At 44.4% G+C, this 22184-nt stretch overlaps 1 protein-coding gene across 16 annotated transcripts in view; it reads right to left on the bottom strand.

Annotated features, from left to right (window-relative positions):
• The window catches only part of RBFOX3 (RNA binding fox-1 homolog 3), a 509742-nt gene that overhangs the window by 64341 nt on the left and 423217 nt on the right, over positions 1 to 22184 (bottom strand). The gene's annotated exons all lie outside the window — the stretch shown is intronic.

Below are 22184 nucleotides of genomic sequence, written 5' to 3'. Positions count from 1 at the left end.
TGTGTGCCGAAGGGGCTTTACACATGCTGTGTTCTGACATGCATCTGCAATATCTGCCCACTACCCCAAACTTAGAACCCCCTGACATTTTGCTTGGGCAGCTTCAGAGTTTGGAGATCTGTCAGATATAGCACAGGTATTTCTTATTTACTTTACTTTACTTTACTTTATTCGATTTATATCCCGCCCTACCCCACCGAGGTGGGCTCAGGGCGGCTTACAACAATAAAAGCTAACAAAGGTCGATTTAAATACAATTAAAATTATACAATAAAATACATAAAAGCCTAAAAATACATAAAACTCACATCGATATACACTATGCTACTATTACTTAAATCAGTCCTTCAAATTTCCAATATTCAGTAATCTGATGTTTAAGATTTAATATTCAGGCATTCTGCTCACAGTTAATTATATGCCAACCGGAAGAGGGTTGTTTTACAGGCCCTGCGGAACTGTTCAAGGTTCCGCAGGGCCCTCACCTCCTCCGGGAGCTGATTCCACCAACAGGGAGCTGCATTTAGAAATAAATGCATTCAAGTAAATGCATATGGAAGTCATTTGCCATGATTTTGGGAAACAGAAGGTCTGGTCAGTGTAGGATATCACATAAATATACAATCATAAGTGTGCATGCCCCCCTTCCATGCAATAGTACATTCCAAGAACCATACAGATGTTTTCAAAACAAAAGTTACTGAAAAGATAAGCTGTCTGACCAATTTGTGTGGATATATGTTTGCTGCCAGTTACTACCACAGCATCGAAACACCAATACTGAGTAAATCTTTGAGGATTTATTTTTGTAAGCACTACGGGAATTAATGATTTTCACGAAAACATCCATAAAAATACGACACACTGTCAAACATGCTTTCTCAGACAAAATCACACGCCTGCACATTGTTTGACATAAAGTAGTGCACCTACACTCTTCGCAAGGCATTGAAAAACATCTGTAATGCTGGACAAAATGGCAAAGTCACACACACGGCCTGTACCTGCTCGCACACATACACACGCAATGGTCCTCCCCGATGCGGACACGCTCCTGCACACACATACACCACACTAATAGGAATCAGGAGCATAATTTTTCCCTCTAATTACATATTCAGCACTTCTGAGAAAATGAGATTTGGGTAATTCAATTGGACTGAGAAACAGGGCTCTAATAAAATGGAATTTGTAACAATTCCACAGTTAAATTAGTTAAATGGAGAGGAAGGAGCTCTGGCAAATTGACCCTTTGCTCTCCTAACGACTAATCAGACATTTGAACCACACTGTGCTAACAAAGCCCATGGGCTGCTACAGAAACTGTAGGGTAGGAACAACCACAGCGCCAACAAAGGAACAGAACCAAACATAGTGTGTTACAATTCAGAATAACATGGAAAGGAGATGAAGGATACTAACTGTAATGACGTAGAAACTAAACTGGGTTTGTTTGAATGTGGGGACAGATCTAGCTGGTCAGACTAGAGGGACTGTAGCTTTTTCAGATGTAAAGCAGAACCTTCCTAAGTGTGGTGGAAATGCAAGTTCTGGAAAGAAGAAGGAACCAAGTAATCTGAAAGAAGGAAAAGAGACAGGATGCCAGACAGATTCCATTATCATGTCTCCATTTCACAAGTCCACTTGAATTCATAAACCTTAAAAATCAATTATTACTATACAGTTAAGCCACGGCGACCCAATGGGGGAGGGCCTTAGCTGGTTCTCAGGGTTTGTGTGACAAAGGGGCTTTACACATGCTGTGTTCTGACATGCATCTGCAATATCTGCCCACTACCCCAAACTTAGAACCCCTTGACATTTTGCTTGGGCAGCTTCAGAGTTTGGAGACCTGTCAGATACAGCACAGAAATGGCACATAGCTCCTATCATTCATTTGGCTACTGTTCCTCCTTTTAGGTGAGGTTGGAGAAAGATACAGGTTTAACACAGGTATGGAATTCAGGTCTTCTTGGGCTGTATATTCAGAAGATGGACCACTGAAGCTCTTGCTATGAGGCGGCTCACCCTGGCTTCATCACATCAGAGTTTTAGTTATTTTAGTGATTTTTCCACAACAAGTTGCTACTTACTCTGCACTAGGCAATAGAGACTAAGGTCTATGAAGCCAAACAGAGCTCAGGGGGATACTGCTTGGCCTTTATTTAACTACATCCCCCCACCCCCCTTTCCCTCTATAGTAACTGAAAGCGGGTGGGAGGAAAAAAAAATCAGTAGAGAGAGAGAAAATGAGTCAAGAGTACATAAACAGAGGAGAAGCTCTTTCTCTGGCTCATGCATTCATATGCAGCCACTGAAAGTGGCACTCTAGGTAATAAGACGAAGCCCTGGCCTGGAGAGCCCAGGCAAACCCAGTCTCATCAGATCTCAGAACCTAAGCAGGGTCGACTCTGATTAGTACTTGGATTGGAGACCTCCTTGAAATACCAGCAGTCAGGAGGACAGGCGCAGGCTTTGTTCAGCCGCCTCTCTGAATATCCTCTAGGCCCCCAATAGGGGATAGTCGCCAGAAGTCACCATGACATCCAGGAGCACACACACATTTAAAAAAAACACAGAACGTATCCCCAAAATGTATCAAAACAAATGCCAGAAGCAGCCCATGTTGTATAAGCTGACCCACTATGAGACCGGGGCTCTCATTTGTGCGCCAAAGCATGCTGGTCCACAGATGTGGCTAACTGCCTCGAGTTAAACCCCACCCCCCCTGCAACAGGTAGATGTAGTTTTTCAGACAAACAGAGTCACCATGGAAGTACCTGCTCTGTGTTTAGCTCAAAGATACCCAGTGATCTCCAGAAAGTTCTGAACAACAAAACAAAAATGGCCATGCAACATTGAAACAGACGCCAGCTGTGCAGAGTGCTGATTGAGTTGAGCCAATCATAATGTCACCCTACCCCTAAAGCCCAGACTTTAAGTTTCACATTTTAACAAACAAAACACAAGTTACATATTTATTTATAGTCCACTTTTCTTACTGAAACTCAAAGGAAAATAACGAATAAAGACATGGACCCTTACATGGGGCTTTCAAAGGTGCTGAACAGCCTACATGAAGCACAAAGGAGAGACAACAGTAATGCCTGTACTTGTGTTTGATTCTCTAATATGCAAGCCTGTAATTTTAGGTACAAAGCTAAGAAGAAGGCAGGCTCATCCTGCCATCAAAAGGAGATGCCCTGTAAGCTCCTTTTATAGATTACATCTCTATATTGCATCACATTCTATATCATCACTGATGGCCGGTGCTAGGGTTTTTGGTGCGAGCTGCCCACTCGCGCCCCCCCCCCCCCAAATTTAGAAAAACAGAGAATTGTAGGAGAAATGAAGAAACCTGAAACTATTTACATTTTTAATTTATAGTTTTTTTATTTTAAAGTTTATTTTTTTAAAAAAAATTGTGAGATTAAGCAATAAAAATTGTGAGAATACTACTTGATCCTTTTGGCTGGAGGTGCCAGGGACAAGACCTTCACATGACCATTTCTACTTGATCCTTTTAGTTGGAGGTGGCAGTGGCAAGTGGCCTTGTGAATGCGAGAAAGATGCTCTACCACTGAGCTATGGCTCCCACCCCATGGCTCTGTTAAAGTAGAGTAGGAAGGATGAGTGGCAGCAGACAACTTCAACAGGAGTCAATTTTTAAAAACTGTAACTGGCTCTTCTTCAGCTTTTGCAATTGGCTAATTTATCCCTGATGGGCTCCGAGGAGTGCACTGTGCAGGCACCGTCTACTTTCGCAATTCCTGGGTCTGTAACAGACCCAGGGAATGCAAAACCGGCTGGGCAGCATCTGTGCTCCATGAAGCCTGCTTTCCATTGGGGAAGGCAGGCTCCAAGGAGCACACATGTTGCACGTGGGGAGAGGGGGTGCCTGGCAGTGCCCCCTAGGCCAGTTGGTTCCCTCAGCGGTCGCCTACTTGGCCTACTTCCATGCACCAGCCATATGATAATAATAATAATAATTATTATTATTATAATATTTAATTTGTATCCTGCCCTCCCCGCCAAAGCAGGCTCAGGACGGCTCACATAGCACAGCATAATATACAACATTTCAACAGTTAAAGCAAAGTTAATGACAAATCATATATACATGTTATACATTGAAACCATCTAATTAAAACCATCCAATCAGTTTGGTGCTAAAATCTCGATGTTACCCATCTTACTGTTTTTCCGTGGCAACGGTATTCCTTTTACAGCAGATTCCACATTAAGTAAAAGCCAGCTGAAAGAGAGAAGTCTTGCAGGCCTTGCAGAACTGGGCAAGGCTCCGCAAGGCCCGCACCTCCTCTGGCAATTGGTTCCACCAGTAGGGAGCTGTAATCGAGAAGGCCCTTTCCCTGGTGACTTTCAGTTTTGCCATAATTTTTTAGAACCAGATCATAGTACCCTCTGGGGAATATATGGGGAGAGACGGTCTCTAAGGTAGACAGGACCTCAGCCATATAGGGCTTTAAAGGTGATAATCAGCACCTTGTAACGAATCCGGTACACTACTGGCAGCCAGTGCAGCTCCCGCAGCCTCGGCTGTATGTGCTCCCACCTAGGGAGCCCCGATAACAGCCTGGCTGCAGCGTTCTGTACTAGCTGCAGTTTCCGGGTTCGGCACATATCCGGACACTATGATCAAACCAAACAGTTAGCATTCAGATCAGTAACCTTTAGGCAAATAACAAATTTGATTAAAAATGTAATAAAATGAATGACTTTTAGGGGAAGACAAATTTTCCACACACACACACACACACACAAGCATAACAGATTTTGCTTATACTTCCATTTCTATTCTTAAGTCTAAAATCCTTATCACTTGCTATGTGAAACTCCGGGTGGGTCATCATACATGGTCTCAATTCACAGACTGCCACTGGGGACTCATTTTGGCATTATCCTTTTCTTATTCTCAGTACTCTTGTTCGTCTTGCTCCTGTCATTACCTTTCAATGCCAAACAGAATACAGTTTGTAAAGAAAAGGTCCTAGGACCCCAAACAGCTCAAGTAATCATGGGCCATATTGTCCTCACACAATGCCTGTTATCTTAGCAAATAGTTCATGAAGAAATTCTCAGTCAGTAAAGCAGGGCCAACACAAAGGGCTTAGCCAGGGACCCTCAAAATCACTAAAAGGAAAGGGTTTCAGAAACCATTCTAAGAGTGGTTCCAAAGAATTTTGGCGACTCAGGAAAAGTGTGGATAAATGGAGTTGGGTTAGAATTGCCAGGCCATGTGTGTGGAGAGGGTGAATAATATCCACCCGAGTGTTCCATGGCAGAATTAGGCACTTGGTATGTCCCTCCAAGTTCCCACACTTTGTGGTGCATCAGCAGTGAGAACAGGGAAGGAGGAAAGGTGCACAAGGCCACAGCATCTCTGATCCATCACCCTGGCAGCACAGATTGGAAAGGAAAGGGGATCGATATGGAGCGAGAAGGTGTCGGCGTCAGGGATTCGTGGCTGTCAGGGGCTCTGAATGGGCTGGTGAGGGCCAGGGAAAAGTGCTCTGGCTCTGCTAGGTGGGAAAGTGCTGAAGTGGCCACTTGGAAAGGGTGGGTGATTAACAGAATCAGATTATAGCAGTAGTGCCGCGGAGGTGGTGCTAGGCAGGGGGAAATCAGCTATGTCAGTATTTGCAGCTGGAGACTGACTGTGCAAGGGATCTTGGTCTGTTTAATGTGGAGTTCCAAAACAGCTAAGGCTGGGGATGGTAAGGGTCTCATCCTGTCGTTACTTTCCAGTAAGGCACAGAAAGGTGTTCACAGGGCTTTTTTTTGTAGCAGGAACTCCTTTGCACATTAGCCCACAAACCCCCGATGTAGTCAATCCTCCTGGAGCTTACAGTAGGGCCTTGTACTGAGCCCTGTAAGCTCTTGGACGATTGGCTGCATCAACGGTGTGTGGTCTAATATACAAAGGAGTTCCTGCTACAAAAGAAGCCCTGGCTGTTCAATAAGAAATACCTGGAAATGGGTGGTTGTTGAAACTGAAGAATGGCAAAAGAGATCACTTCCCAACAGCAAGAATAATTGTCAATGAAGGAAAGTGAACGCCAATGAAGGAAAGAGAGCCAGTTTGGTGTAGTGGTTAAGTGTGTGGACTCTTATCTGGGAGAACTGTGTTCGATGCCCCACTCCTCCACTTGCACCTGCTGGCATGGCCTTGGCTCAGCCATAGCTCTGGCAGAGGTTGTCCTTGAAAGAGCCCTCTCCAGCCCCACCCACCTCACAGGGTGTCTGTTGTGGGGGAGGAAGGTAAAAGAGATTGTGAGCCGCTCTGAGACTCTTCAGAGTGGAGGGCGGGATATAAATCCAATATCATCATTATCCTGGATTGGACTGCCTCACCATTATCCTACATCCCTACAGAGTTGCCCCATCCTTTCTCAACCAAATAACAAGCTATGATTCCACGCTCTCCATCAGAAATAGGAGTAGACTTAGTGAACCTGGGGCACTTGGCCAAATTTAAGGATGCCCCCCCCCCCCAATAACTAGATTCAGGGTGGTAATCAGGGCAGCAACCCTAACATGCTCCACAGCTGATTGCTGGCCACAGGTCTGCCATGACTCTAGAGATGATAGTAAGGGATGGAGTCTTCAACCCTCACCATTGTTACCTTTGGAACTGGGAAGGTAGCGTGGCTTCAGGACAGCAGCCAACCTCCTGACCATCCAACAGCTGATTGTTGGCAGTTGCCTGAGTGATGCCAATCCCTCTGCAACTTTAGAGGCAATGACAGTGGAGGATGAGGTGCAGGGCCGGATTAAGGCTAAATGTTGCCCTAAGCACAGTCCAACAATAGTCCCCCTCAGCCTTCCATGGTTTAACTGACAAATTTGATTATTAAGATGGAAGCAAAACTCTCATGCCATGAGATGCAGACAAATGTGATATCTGATGACACTTTTAAAACCAAACATGGCAGATTACAAAATTACAAAAGGACAATTACAAAAAAAACTGACTAAAGTCAAGTGTGGCAGTGAAAGAGCTAAGGGCGTGACAGCTGAGGGGGAACTCTGTGGTGTGTCCCTTCCCTTGGTGCCCAAAGCATGTGCTTGTTTTGCTTAATGGTTAATCCAGGGCTGCTGAGGCATCTAGAGCTGAGGTGGTGGTGGCTTCACAGCAGCATCAGCAATCAGGGAGGTGTGGGATGGCAGTGCCCTGTTAGCCATCTGACCCCAAAACTCAAGCAGCAGCCATCAAATGCCATCTGCTGAGAGGCAGTCAGGGGCCCCTTTCTATGGCCCTGCAGCTGAACGCTGTGGCCACTGCCTAAGTGAATCCCTTCCCCATTGTCACCTGCAGCAGCGGCAGAGAGCCCAAGAGTGGCAGCTGGCAACCAGGACAGCTCAGTGGTCAAGGGGTCCCCAGCATGCTCCCGATCACAACTGCCCCAGCTGATCAAATACCTCAGTAATTAGTGGTGAAGCCACACAATTTGATCTGTATTATGCATCGGAGGATATCACACTCTTCAGGAGCTTCAACCACTGCTCAGCATAATCAAGGATTATGCCATCATTATAGGCGAAGAGGGACATAATACACAGAGAGAGTTCACTGTCCATCCTTCAGTAAGCATGGCTTTGCAGCTGATATGTATACCCACATATTAAATTATGGCTCTGTTATCGGTTATGTTCCTCCATTTATACAAACAGGAGTATAGGCTATACTCCTATAAAAACATTTTAAAGGAACTTTTTTTAAAAAAAGCCGAATTGCTCTAGTGAGGGTGTTTCTCGGTATCATCACAAGGGGTCAGCCGATCGGGACTGTGCACAGCTGACTGATGCTTCTACTCAGAGCTGTTTCCTCCCCCTCGTCAGAGATCAGTCTTGGAGATGAATGGGCATGTTTGTCCTGAGTGCAGACTATGCTTCCAGAGTGGCTCCACAGTTTCATAATTGTCACGCTGCCTTGAAATCTGTAGCACATCATCTTATTCTGGTGAAGTCTATGGGTTTCCAGTTCAGCTGCTATATTAGGGATTGGCCATCAAGGCAACACGCATTTAAATAACTCAAACAAGGGGTGTTGTTGAGAGACCAGGAGAGGGTGTGGGCTGGGAAGTTTGGAGAGTGAATGTATGTGTGCTGCAGCAAGAACAGTGAAGATTCTCACACCAAAGAGAAGGGGCAGGAATAGGTGAGATGAGGATTAGGGCGGCAGATAACTGCTATCAGATACTGCCACCACCTTTGTTTCTAGATCCAGGATAGCCACACTATGATATTTATCTGGTTAGGATTTTCATAAGAAAGAAGAAATGTTAGGAAATGCTGAGTTTCATTTGCAAGCTAATTACTCTAATTAACTCTAATTAACTCCCCACAACATGCAGCTCCCGAGCCAACATGCTGGCTCATTCTCTTTCTTGCTTCTTCCTATTCCTCTTAGAACAGCTCTTTTTCTTGGGGTGGGGAGCAGAGGAGTTACTCCAGGCTACCCATCCAGCCACCTAGGAGAGATTTCTTTTCCCTTAATACTTTGGTACTAAAAGTAGTCAGTTCTCTTTATCTGCAGCAGGGTTGGACTAGCATTTCCTGAGGTGGGGAAGCGCCTAGGGCCCAGTGCTCCTCCCAGCTCATGCAGTCTTCTCCTGCCCACTCACTTGTGAACACTTGTGGGGGGGGGGTCACAAACAGGACCAGCATTTCCTGAAGTGGGGAAGCGCCTAGGGCAGTGCTCCTCCCAGCTCACACAGTCTTCTCCTGCCCACTCACTTGTGAACACTTTACCCCCTCCTGGTTGCATGTGCTGCCCAGCACTGCCTGGCAAGGGTGAGAGGGTGAAGCAAAGTGGTAAGTTAGTCACAGTGTATTGTTGGAACTCTCTGTTTGCAGCAGTGATGCTCTGTATTCTTGGTGCCCAGTGGGAGGGCTTCTAGTGTCCTGGCTCCTCTGGTGGATCTCTGATGGCACTTGGGTTTTTTTGGCCACTGTGTGCCACAAGAGTGTTGGACTGGATGGGCCATTGGCCTGATCCAAAAAGGCTTCTCTTATGTTCTTATGGTAGTGCTCCTAGTGGCAATGGCAGAAGCACCCCCACCACACATACTACTCAGCACCATTGGAGGGAAGACATATGGAGAGTGTGTGTGAGGGGGGTGGGTCAGGAAAGCAATACACAGCCAAGTGTGTGGCATGTGGGTAGATGGCAAGGAAGCTTGATGGTGGGAAGAGGGGAATGTCGGCCCTGGGCATTCTCTGCCAAGGGCCTCCCTAAACCTGGAACTGGCCCTGACAAGGAGGCTCACTGCCAATCCAATCCCTTCCCATTAGTTGATGAGGCAACCCTCTATTTTTCACAAGCATTTTCCTCCCAAGGGTCCTACCTTCTCCCTTTCTTCTGTACTGAAAAGGGTCAGAAACAACTACTATAGTCCACTCTACCCCTCTCTAGGATACCCCTCTCATAGGTATTAATAACCTATGTGGCATACTCAATTGAGTGTTTGACTTGGACTGAGACAGAATTAAAATTTTCATTCAAACACTCTTAACCTAACCTAAACAGTGTTGTCATGTGGATAAAAATACACAACCCCACATATGGTCACTTGTGAAAAACACGGGTCCATTCATTTTGAGAAGTTATTCCCTCCCACGCATGGGCCCAATTCTGGAATGAAAACTGACAGGACTAGAAGCTGTTCAAGTGTCTTTCCTGATCACATGTAAATTAGATGAATGGGGGTGAAATTTAGAGCATAAGAGATGTGGACATTTTTGCTAGCTAGAGCAGGTAGCCGGCTCAAGGTTGACTCAGTCTTCCATCCTTCCGAGGTCGGTAAAATGAGTACCCAGCTTGCAGGGGGGAAAGCGTAGAGGACTGGGGAAGGCAATGGCAAACCACCCTGTAAAAAGTCTGCCATGAAAATGCTGTGATGCGATGTCACCCCAGAGTTGGAAAAGACTGGTGCTTGCACAGGGGACTACTTTTTTTTTTACCTTTACCTTACTGGATACCCAAGCTCAACATGGCTGGGATAAAACTGACTGGAGGATGGGTTGTAATTAGCAATTAAGAAACCCCTCACCCCCCCATCACATTTATACAGTTACTAAGATAGCACTACTGGATTCGTTAACATTGTAGTGCATTTAAAGGGGAAGTTGCTTCTGTAGTTCTTCATTAATAGTTAGGATCACGAGCTTTAATCAGTTCATGTCCTGGGCAGTCAAGATCTGCAATACTGGTGTCATAAGTGCCATAGACATTTGGGTCTTTTGGTATCTCTAGGAAAAAGCAGGAGGGAAAACAGCCGGGTCTTAAAAATAAAGAGCATATATGAAGCTTCAGTGATGTGGCAGGGTGAGGGCCAAAGCAAATGATACTGATTCTACGTACGGCACTTCCATTGTTCCTTTTCTTTTAAACAACTGGTGCACGAGGCTCAGTTTGGATTGGGACCACACTGTGGGAACAAATAGACATGCTGTGATTTAAATGGGGCAAACAGCAGCCCTGTGGTATCCTTATGGCTGAAAAAAAATGGCACGGGAGAAAGATCCCAATCCAAATCCAGGCACCGCAGGGCAATTATTTAAAAAGAAAAAACAGTGGGAGCTCCTTACTCAGAATTCCCTACGTGTCTGTTTTGATCTGAAGTCTTTTGAACTCTTTGAAAAAAGCACTATATAAATACAAGTTACTTTATTGCTTAGTTCTGTGACGGAGCAGTGAAGGCTTCAGAGGTTAGAGACTGTCCAGGAGGTATAATGCTTAGCATTTCTGATGGTCCTGTACCATAAAGGGGGTTTGGTTTCTTTTGCCCATCACTTGCTTGAAAGCAGAAAACAATCTGTACAGGGAACTGAAAACAACACTGTGGAATGAACCGAGGATTTTTTCCATCTCCATTGGCATATATTACTATAAATCAAAGATTCCACATGAACATGCTGCAAGCGATGGGGTGAATGGGGAGTAAGCACTAACAGAAGCAGAAATAGAGAGCAAACCTGATTTGTGGATTTTGGACATGTTTGTGGAGCTATGTGGAAGAACAAGGGTTTTCACTGTAGGGAAATGTATTGCCCCATATCCTCTGTTCTAACCAGGTTTATGTTGTAGATTGCTTCACTCCCTCATCCCCTGTCTAAACTGGTCTTATAAATATTCCCAAATATCATATTCAGACCTGTATCAAGAGAGAAGGCCTGCAGTCACTGTCCTTTTTTTTTTTGCATAATCAGCCCCACCACTAGGGCTGCTTTTCAGACTGTTCTCTGCCAGAGATTGCCTCACTCTTTGTAGAAGATGCCCAGTGCCAGGGATTACATTCTTGTAGAACACGATCCAAGCACATTCAGAAGCTTGGATTGGATCCTGCTGATTCAACGCAAACTTCATTGGTAATGGATGTGCTTCTCAGATACAGCGACAATGTCGCTCAGAACTGGCAGAGGCTGTTCAGAGATGGCGTAGCCAAGAGCCAGCAGCTAGATCTCTCTGGATTCAGTGAGATGGCTGGCAAGGAGAAACCCAGGCTAGGGCACACCAGGGTGTCTAAATGTCCAGGGACATTCTTCTGAACTCCACCTCTGCCTACTTCCTGATGAACTTGGTTGGTCAGTTGCCTTTATTGCCCTGATTTGCCATGGACCATCTTCTTTCCAGATTTTTTTTCTTTGCAAAGGGACATCACTTTGAAAAAAAAAACAAATAAAACATATGACAACTCCAACATGAGATAGTCTTCAAAAATGATCACAATCAAGCAGGGGAAGGAGTTTCCAAACATCTTCAGGACCATGATTGTGCAACTGGGCAGATAATTAACAGAATCTAGTATCTCTGACAAAACCTTATGATTTTTTAAAGACTGAGATTTTAACATTCACAGTCATGGCACAAAACTGAAAAATATGTAGGTGATTTCTGCCAATAAAAATAAATTTGGAGGGTCTGCATAGGACTTTCAGATTGGGGTGGGTGGGTGGAGGGAGAATATCTTCACTGGATTGTCCCTTTCCACCCCCCAGTTCCTCTGCTTCCAGATTACTGTTTACAAATATGACTCATGAGTACTGTCTTTCCTTTTCTACCATTAATCTACTCTGTCAAAATGTTTGCATTATTCTCCAAAAACACAGCTAATGTGTACCTGGTGTGGGAGCAATTAATAACCATCCCATGAGCCATGCTGGCCAAAAGCAGTTTTTGAAAACAGTTCGGAAACCATACATGAACATGGAATATCAGATTAGCAGAGTGCTCAAGGCACATGGCACAGTGGAATCACCCGGCATGTTTGTGCTGCTGTAGAGAACAAAGTTTGGTTGCAAGTTTTTAATACAAGAATCTAGGACTTGTAGGAAGAGAGAGTCAACACATTTTTTCAGTTTCATTGTCCTAAACAGTGCAAAGATTGTCCCTCAAAATCTAAAGCTTGACCAGAGTGGCCTGTGGAAAAGAACAAGACAGCAGAGATGGCAGAGATGAGTTCAGAAATCATTCGAAGTGTGGGAAAGATTATGCCATGATTAAAAAAAATGAATCTAGTGCTTGATTTCTACAATAAGATAAAATTTCTACAATAAGATAAAACCAGGCCCAAGTCTTCCCAGAATCTCCTCAAAACCTGGAAGCCTTTGTCCCCTTATCCTGCTTACATATAGTTAGTAGTAAGAGAAACTGATTTCATATGTGCTCAGAAGTACTCTTTATTACACCAGCCTTTTGAGAGGCGATGAAGTAGGGGAGGAAGGAAAGTCAAGCAAATCAAAGGAAATGGCCATTTCCTAGGTTAGCAGACTTGTGTGCTATTTTTGGACATGCTCTGTTCTACAGGAACCTCTCCTGGTCTTTCTGCCCAAGAGAGCCAGAGCATGAAAACAATGAAATGTAATCAAAAGAAGTAAAATATTATGTTGGAACCAGTATTCCCTCTAAGCTGAGTTACTGTGAGCTAACTCACAGTTTTTTAGCCTCCGGGTCACACATTTTTGTCTTAGCTCAGGAAGGATGGCCCCGGAGCAAACCAATTTATGCACTAGCCATATTGCTTGCTCACAACTTTAATGCTAGTAGCTCACAAAGTAGAATTTCTGCTCCCAAGACCCCACAGCTTAGAGGGAGCATTGGTTGGAACACATATAGGAGTCGCACATATTGGTGGTGGAAAGTGCCATCAAATCACAGCTGACTTACGGTGGCTCTGAAGGGTTTTCAAGGCAAGACGCCTTCAGAGGTGGTTTGCCATTGCCTGCCTCTGCATCACAACACTGATATTTCTTGGAGGTCTCCCATCCAAATACTAGCCAGGACTCACCCTGCTCAGCTTTCAAGATTTGAAAAGATGAGGCTATCTAGGTCCAGACATATTACCTGTTGCATTAGCCAGAGTGGGATGTTCACTGTTATGACACAGATCTCTGCCCACATTCTTTCAAGTGAAATTGTAGGAGGTGGGAGGAGAAGACCTTTTATTAAAACCACAAGATGGTTTCTAGTTAAAACAGTAACGCTATCAGATGTTTTTTGCCCTCTGCCCATTTCAATTGTGCCCTTAAAGCAAATACTGTAAATGAGTAACAGGACTGATAGATGCCAAAGGGAGAGCCTATGAACATTAATGTTTGGACAAGGACAGAGACTCACTGAATTTGTCACTGAGATAAGTATATTGGAGACAGTAGATGTATTGAATTTCATTCCTCATGTGAAAACCTAGACCGCTTTCACATTTGGGCTTGTTCTGAGTAGAGAACCTTTTTGCCCCCAGGGCTTTTCTCCATTTTTGCACAAGTTGCCCCGGAGCTGTGAGTTGGTGCGCCGCTCCCGCGGCAAGCAGAAATCACTTGTCAGAGGATCTCACTTGCTGCGGAACAATGGCTTGCCAACTTGCAGGTCCGGGGCAACCTGTGCAAAAACGGAGAGAAGCCCCAGTAGCAAAAAGGCTCTTCACCTGGAACAAGCCTAGTGCAAAATCTGTCCTGCTTTAGACGATTGGGACAACTGGAATAAAGATCTAAATCTGTATGTAAAAGTGTATGAATGTGCAGAAGATGTTTGAAACTGTTTGAGAAGTTCTGACACTGTATCTATGCATATTTCTAGACACTTCTTGAGTTCTATGAGTCTGTGTAACGGCATACTAGGCACAGGGCTTAAATACGAATAGGGGTGGAGGTGGGAGGAAAGAAAGCAGGTACATAATAACATAAGAGCAGTCACACTTGATCTGAGAAATGGTCCATCAAGTTCCATTCCACGCAATGGCTGGCAAGATGTTCCCAGAAGGCCCACAGACAGGGCATCAAGCTTAAAACCTCCTCCAGTTGTTTTTCCCCGCCCCAGCACTGGTATTTAGAAGGTTACAGTCTTTGAACATAGAGGTTTCATTTAGTCATCATGACTGCTAACAGGGATCGTTTTGTAGAAAAATACGTGGTGGAGCTCATTAGCATAACTCATTAGCATATGCTGCCGCCACCCCCAGCCAAAAGTAACCTGATGCAAGAAAGTAGAGCTCCGGGCGAGTGAGGCCTGCTTGGGCTGGCTAGAGATCCAGCCAGCCCAAGCAGGTCTCACTTGCCTGGGGCTCTCCTGCGCCTCTCCCCACAGTCAAAAGTCCAGCAAGGCATCCACCACCCAAAATCACATAAGAAGTGGAGAAAGGGCGTGCAGGCGTCTCCAGGGGTTAATGAGGGCTGCTGGGGGCATGGCATTTTCAAAGTAAGGTCATGGCTGATGGCTGGCTGCCCACTCTCCTAATCCAGGGATTGTTATGCAGCTGCACCTACTATTCAATGGACAAGGGAGGAAGAGGGAGAACTGTCAGAAAGGTTCAAGAGATGTGCTCCTGTGATCTCCTGCTGAATCTGAGGCCTGCTGCTAACTGACGATTGTCCACAAACTTATCTAATTCCCCCTTAAAGCCAACTAAACTACAACCTCACTACAACCTCTGACAGTGAATCCCACTAATTACCCTTTGAGTGAAGTTCTTCCTTTTGCGTGTCTTGCATCTGCTGCCTGAGTGTCTGTGAATTCTAGTGCTCTGGTAGAGGAAGAACACTTTCTCCACCCCTTTCATAATTTTGGTAAAACCCTACCCTGTCCCCCTTCTCAAGTGATCTTCCCTCTAAACTAAAAGGCCCTGGACTCCTTAGTTTTCCCTTGTAAGGAAGGTGCTCCAATCCTTTGAGCATTCTGTTTGTGGGGTTTTTTTTTTGTTTTTTTGCACTTTTTCTGGTGCTTTAATGTCCTTTTGTAGGATAAGAAGAAGAATTGTAGATTTATACCCCGCCCTTCTCCCTGAATCAGAGACTCAGAGCGGCTCACAATCTCCTACATCTTCTCCCCCCACAACAGACACCCTGTGATGTGGGTGGGGCTGGAGAGGGCTCTCACAGCAGCTGCCCTTTCAAGGACAACCTCTGCCAGGGCTATGGCTGACCCAAGGCCATTTCAGCAGCTGCAAAAGGAGGAGTGGGGAATCAAACCCAGTCCTCCCAGATAAGAGTCCGCACACTTAACCACTACACCAAACTGGCCAATAAGGCAACCAGAACTGCACGCAGTATTCTAAATGCACCCACATAAATTACAATATTGTTCATTTTGCTTTCACTTCCCTTTCCCAATAAACTCTAATGCAGAAATGCTCCTTTTTCATCACTGGTGCACACTGAGTTGACATTTTCATCGAGCTAACTATCACGTGGCCAGTTTACTAGGGCCTAGGACTCCACTGGGCATGCTGTAGGCTACAAACCCATATGGTCTATTTGTGACATTTCCGAAATAAGATTCTTTTCCTTTCATGGTACATGAATATCCATCTGCAAGATGGGACCGGAGAGGGGTGTATGTTACAAGTTTGTATTGATGCTTGAACCATGACTGGGCGCAAACAGCCTGTTGTATGACAATATATGTTTGGGATGCAAAACCAGCTTGTGTGACTTCAAGTAAAATGTGTACACACACAAATGGTATGACCTTACTTTGAAAATTTTCATTTGGGGGGTTGGGACATTTCCCCCATCAATATAGGAAAAATTCTTCTATTGAATAAGCAACATGGCCTAAATAGCTTACCAACTTTCATCTAGTCTCACTCTCTCTGTCTGTTATATTTTTAGTAATCTTTATTAAGGGAAAGCCAGTTTGCCAAATCAAATGAAAACATGGAACAAAAAAAAAAAACAAATTAGAAAAATATTAGCATTATTTCAAGGATCATTAAAACAAACTGGACTGACAAAACACTTCCTTTTCTGCCCCAGCTGTGACGGCTACCCCAATACTACTTTGCAGGCAAAGGACCTGGGGAGCAGAGAGGATCCTAGCTAGGCTGCAATTGTCCAAATTAAAGAAAAACGAAGAGGGTGAAGAGGCAGCACCAAGGATAGATAAACAAGAAGGGATATCACTATCAACAATGTGGTTAGTAATGAAGAAACATTTATTCTCCAAAGACAATTAACCTGATAACATTATTTCCCCACCTCTAAGCTGCCTTTAAGCTATGGCAATTTTCTGTTCAGGAAGGAGCTGTCAGCTTAGAAATGCACTCTACTTGGGGTGACCCAAAAGCTCTACAGGAACCCCGTATGCCTTCGAACTTCAAACAACTCTCAGTGGCCACGCAAGCACACATTTTACAGTAGCTTTGACCTGCTCTGCAAATTAGCATACATTAACAGAGTCACCCGTCGGCAAAAGAATCTGCTGTACACATTACCAGATATCCAGGGCATTTCATGGCAACACATGCACCAATTGGGGCAGGAAGATGGCTGCTTGCTACAGGAACCATTTAAGATTCTTTCCTAATTATGCCAAGGGCAGGTTTTAAACACCACGCAACACAGCAGGATGATCGCAATCTCCGCCTATCATGCTGCATTAAGAAAAAGATTCTGCAATTGCAACAAGCTCTCATACAGATTTGTAACAGAGACACTCTTCTAAATTAAAACAAGTATTATTACAAGTAAGCCATAAATACATAAGAATATACCGAAAAGGTATTTTGATTTATGAACACATGTTCACGTTACCTACTCACTGAAGAATTTGCACTATCTGCACCCTAATTTTCCAAAGCTCCCTGTTCCTTGGCTTTATTCTTTTGAGAAACATCACAAATATGACCAGATAAAGTTGCATACAATACATAAATGTATACACACATCCATGTAAATGGCCACATCAAGAGTATTAAGCAATTAACAACTGAAAGAGCTAGTGAAGGAGAAGCTGAATTAGTTTGTCCCTATTCTTCTAAATTATTTTACCTATCCTAAAACTACTTCTGATTTAACTCAGCTTTGGTCCATAGTCTTGAAGAGAAGATGATATTGGATTTATATTCCGCCCTCCACTCCGAATCTCAGAGTTTCAGAGCGGCTCACAATCTCCTTTACCTTCCTCCCCCACAACAAACACCCTGTGAGGTGGGTGGGGCTGAGAGGGCTCTCACAGCAGCTGCCCTTCCAAGGACAATCTCTGCCAGAGCTATGGCTAACCCAAGGCCGTTCCAGCAGGTGCAAGTGGAGGAGTGGGGAATTAAACCTGGTTCTAACAGACAGGAGTCTGCACACTTAACCACTACACCAAACTGGCTCTCTTTTTTGGCACAATGGGCTACATAAAAATACTAGTGTGCCCCTTCAACTAGTATGAGAAAACAACTAGTATTCACCTGCAACTAGTATGAGAAAACAACTAGCACTAAGGCCCCAAAGGAAACTGAACCTTGCCAGGCCTCTGGCTAGTCATGGGTTCCCAAACAAACTGGTTTTGGAGACCCCCTGTGAAATACTAATGCTATCAGAGGCATTCTTTATAATGATTAAAGAGAAACAGGCACCGGCTTCTCTCAGGGTTGTTTTAAAACATAGCTCCCCCACCCCACCCCGAGAGAAAACTGGTGTTCAGGCAGAAACCGAAGTGCATAGGGTACTATCGCTATAGTGCTATACCCTTCTTTCAGATGCCCTTCAATATGACAGAACAAACATGCAAAGTAATGGGAGCTCAGCGGAATCTTTCCAACATACTTGTGAACAAAATTTACTTTGCGCTTGCAGCCAGCGGCAGCTAACTGCAAAAGAATTGTGCAAAGAATTAATCTGCAACACGATTCGTTGTGTGGGTCACCTTGTTGTTGGATGAGAAATTTAGCAATGTAAAATATACAGTATTAATTAATATTAAAGCAATTCAGCTAAAACTTTGGCTTTACTAGGGGCTGAATAAATCAAACTTAATGAACCAAATGTTTAAATTTTATTTGAGCAGTGGTAACACCCAATTTCTTTCAGCCCTGCCATTTACTAGAGATGCTCACTGCCAACAGAGTCTGGAATCATTCATATCAGTATTCGGGCTGGTCGTTAGACACACAACAACAATCTTCTGCTCCAGCTTTGAAGCTCTGGGTTTATTCTGTTTCTACAAATACACACACACACCAGAAACACAGAGACAACATCATTAATCTCTTTAAAACAAGTATCATTACAAGTAAGCCATAAATACATAAGAACATACCGAAAAGGTATTTTGATTTATGAACACATGTTCACGTTACCTACTCACTGAAAAATTTGCACTATCTACACCCTAATTTTCCAAAGCTCCCTGTTCCTTGGCTTTATTCTTTTGAGAAACATCACAAATATGACCAGATAAAGTTGCATACAATACATAAATGTATACACACACCCATGTAAATGGCCACATCAAGAGTATTAAGCAATTAACAACTGAAAGAGCTAGTGAAGGAGAAGCTGAATTGGTTTGTCCCTATTCCTGTTTTTATTGTTTGCAATCTCAAAGTTCAAAAAGAGAGGCTACAGTCTGAACACTTAATGGGCCTGTGGGAAATAAAGAGTCACAAGAGACTGTATCAGCAATTCCTTCTGCACTTGGCATCCAAAAATGTATACACATGTTAAAAATGCATGAATGCAACCCTTTTATGACAGGGCATTTTAGCAACATTACTGTTAGACTGAGTGAGGTTCAATATTCAGTTTTTACTTCTCAGGGACGAACGTATTTTTTAAACAGGTGTTGCAAAATTAAGGACAAAGTCTGCTGTTATGCTTGGTTAAACCAACGGCCCATATCTAAGAATACCCACAAAAGCACTATTGGCTTTGATGGAGCCCACAGAAAAGCTACCCTCGGGTGACAGATCTGAAGCTCCATTAGAGGGGCAGTAAGTTGTATTATTTGATCATTGCAACATGAAGGAATACATTCACATTTGCTGCCTCAAGAGCCAAAATGTCTTAGGCCAAGCCTGACATACAGTGTGCTTGTCCATGCTCAGTGGCAAAGCACAAGAACTGCATGGAGAATTATGCAGGGTTAGCATTAGAATGTCCCAGCAGGTTCTCTGCACAGGATACCGGGACAGCTAGAGAAGGTATTTTTGAGCCTAGATGGCCCCAAATGGCTTGACTCAATATAGTGCCACTTCACACGAAATCTGAGATTATCAGTAGACCGCCAATGATATATAAATGATTGCCCATGAATCTACATGCGGCAGATGAGATTTTGAACTGTGAATACACATGTTTTCTTTCAGGGTTGTGTTTATAGGCCCCAAAGGAACTCCAGCCTGATCTCTGGATGCTCTGCCTACTGGGCTTGAGCTAGGCCAAAGTAGAAGATGACATTAATGCCTCCAGCTATTGAGAAATACAGAAAATAACCTGTAAAGATACCAAAAAGATGCTGTGGGCTTATATTTTGCCACCATGGGGTATGTATGCAGCAAGAGGCTAGGGTTACCAGGTCTGTGTTGGGAAATACCTGGAGACTTTGGGGTTGGATCCGGAAGCGGGTGGAGCTTGGGGAGGGGCCTCCACATGGACAATGCCATAGAGACCACCCTTTAATTTTCTCCAGGGCAGCTGATCTCTGCCAGCTGGAGATCAGTTGTAAGAGCAGGAAGATCTCCAAGCCCCACATGGAGGCTGGCAACTCTAAGTAAGACTTCACAAGAGGCAGACATGGAATTATAACATTTATTGACTTAGAACATTTTTATCCCGCTTTCTTCCAGGGCAGTATACACTCTATTCTGTGCTCCTCCATTTTATCTTCATAACAACCCTGTGAGATAAATTAGGCTGAGAGGAACTGACTGGCCCAAGCTTCAAGGCAGAGTGGGGATTTGCACCCAGATCTCCCAGGTTCTGGACCACTACACCACACTGCAGCAGAATAAGAATAATTGTGTCAGGAGCTCCAGATTTTGAATGCATCTAACGTTTTGAATCTTTGTGTGTGTGTGCGCTTCTTTCACTTTTCCATCTTGCAATTAGAAAACAACGCTGTTGTAAATTTCTGGGGCTCTGGATGCAGAATACTGAATTCTGTCGAACACAAGAGGAGAGAAATTTCATCCCAAACTCAAGACAAAACCCTAACTCATTCCCCACCCACTCATCTGCATACGATAAGAGCCTTCTTCTTATCCAGGATCTGAAAATCTGCAGCCCGAGTGAAGGAGACAAATAAAAAACTAATAGGACAGAAAGTGAATGAAGCCATTAAGTGAAAATCCTCCTAAATTCTTCTGTGCTAGTGTTGTGGGCAGTAGTCACTCTTTTAATGAACTCATTTGCAATATTTTCCTATCCAGTCTAAGGGAAATGCAATAAGCACCAAGCTAAACGTGTCCATGCAGCTTTCCTGAAGAGTTAGCAAACTGAAGCGCTACGCAGTGCGACCAAAAGCAGAAACCCGAAGGGATTCCACTAAAAGAATACACTCCCTGCTTTAATCGTCTCAGCCGAGACTGTTGTCTAGTCCAAAACAAGAGAGATCCCCCCACTGTTCCTCCCCCACCAGGCATCCATAAATTCTACCAGCAACTGTTTAGAACATATGGATTTTGTGAATGAGCTTTCCCTTTCATAGGAAGCCCCACAAAGTGCAATATGTGGGAATCTGCTCAAAGATCTCCACCCAGCCAATTTCTTCTTTCTCTAGGACAGTAAAGTATACTGTCTGAGCTCTCGCCCCATGTCTGGCACATTCTATGCTCAGAGAACATTTCAGAGAATTCCCATTTTTCAGACAGTGCAGAAATGAAGAAGCAGCCACCTCGTTCTGCAAAACTTGAGGAACTCCTGGGTCTCCGCTACCTTGTTCCTGCAGCTTCAAAGCTTTCAATTTCAAAACGTTAAAGAATTAAGCCAAAGAAGCACTTTCCTTTCTTCCCTCAACTAAGTGCTTAGAACAAAGCAGCCCCCCACCTCCCCAAAGCTGGTTGGCCACGTCGACAGACCACTTAGTGCCAGCGGTTAGGATGCCATGAATTTTTTAAACTCCTTCAAGCGCAAATGGAAGGGTTAGCCCAGCTGGGAAATGGGGATTTCCGATGCTGCAAAGAGGTTTTTTGAAGCAACGGCTTCTTTTCCCTCTGGAGTTCCCAGGCAAGGAAACATGTGTGGTTCTAAAGACCACAGTGATGAGGTGAAAGGAAGTGCAGTGATGGTGCTGGTGGAGGGTGGGGTAGCCACAATAAGCCCCCTCCCCCCCAGAGAACTTAACGAACTAGACTCACATCGCAGCAAGATTCTTCAGCTATGGGAGACGCCTGGGATTCAGCTGGCAATACCAAAGCTGGCTGGAAACTGGGTTGCAGCACTTTAGAGGGCCAAGTTGAGACCGACAGATTTATATTTTACATTACTTCACATATACATACAGAACAGCCACATCCAACCACCCTGGGGTCACAGAATTTGACTGCAAAGGTGGGGGGGGGGGGAGGACAGAACACACATGCCACTGAATGACATCTATACTAAAGGTCTACAATAAAGAGATTTTTTATAGCACTGTGCTGACACATGCTGTACATATGCAACATCTATTTTTTTTTAAAACATGCATTTGGCAAAAGTTGAGCACAGAGGCGCCCACACTTAATGACATAAAATTGCAGGAAACGTGTCATCTCCTTCATCTCGAGCCCACAGCTGATGCCACAGTGCCTCTGCAGCCAGACAGCACACAGGTGCTGCTGCCCCAGAGCCTTTAACAACTCGTGTGACGACCAGGACACCCGAATGGGCATGCTGTTTCGGGAAAGGGGGTAATCCCAGCGACCTTTGGCTCCGGGGATTCCACCACGTGGGAAGTAAGAGGCACCAGATGACAGACT

This window comes from Heteronotia binoei, chromosome 13 (assembly GCF_032191835.1).
Source record: "Heteronotia binoei isolate CCM8104 ecotype False Entrance Well chromosome 13, APGP_CSIRO_Hbin_v1, whole genome shotgun sequence".
NCBI classification, from domain to species: Eukaryota; Metazoa; Chordata; class Lepidosauria; order Squamata; family Gekkonidae; genus Heteronotia; species Heteronotia binoei.
This window is presented reverse-complemented; position numbering and strand designations above follow the sequence as displayed.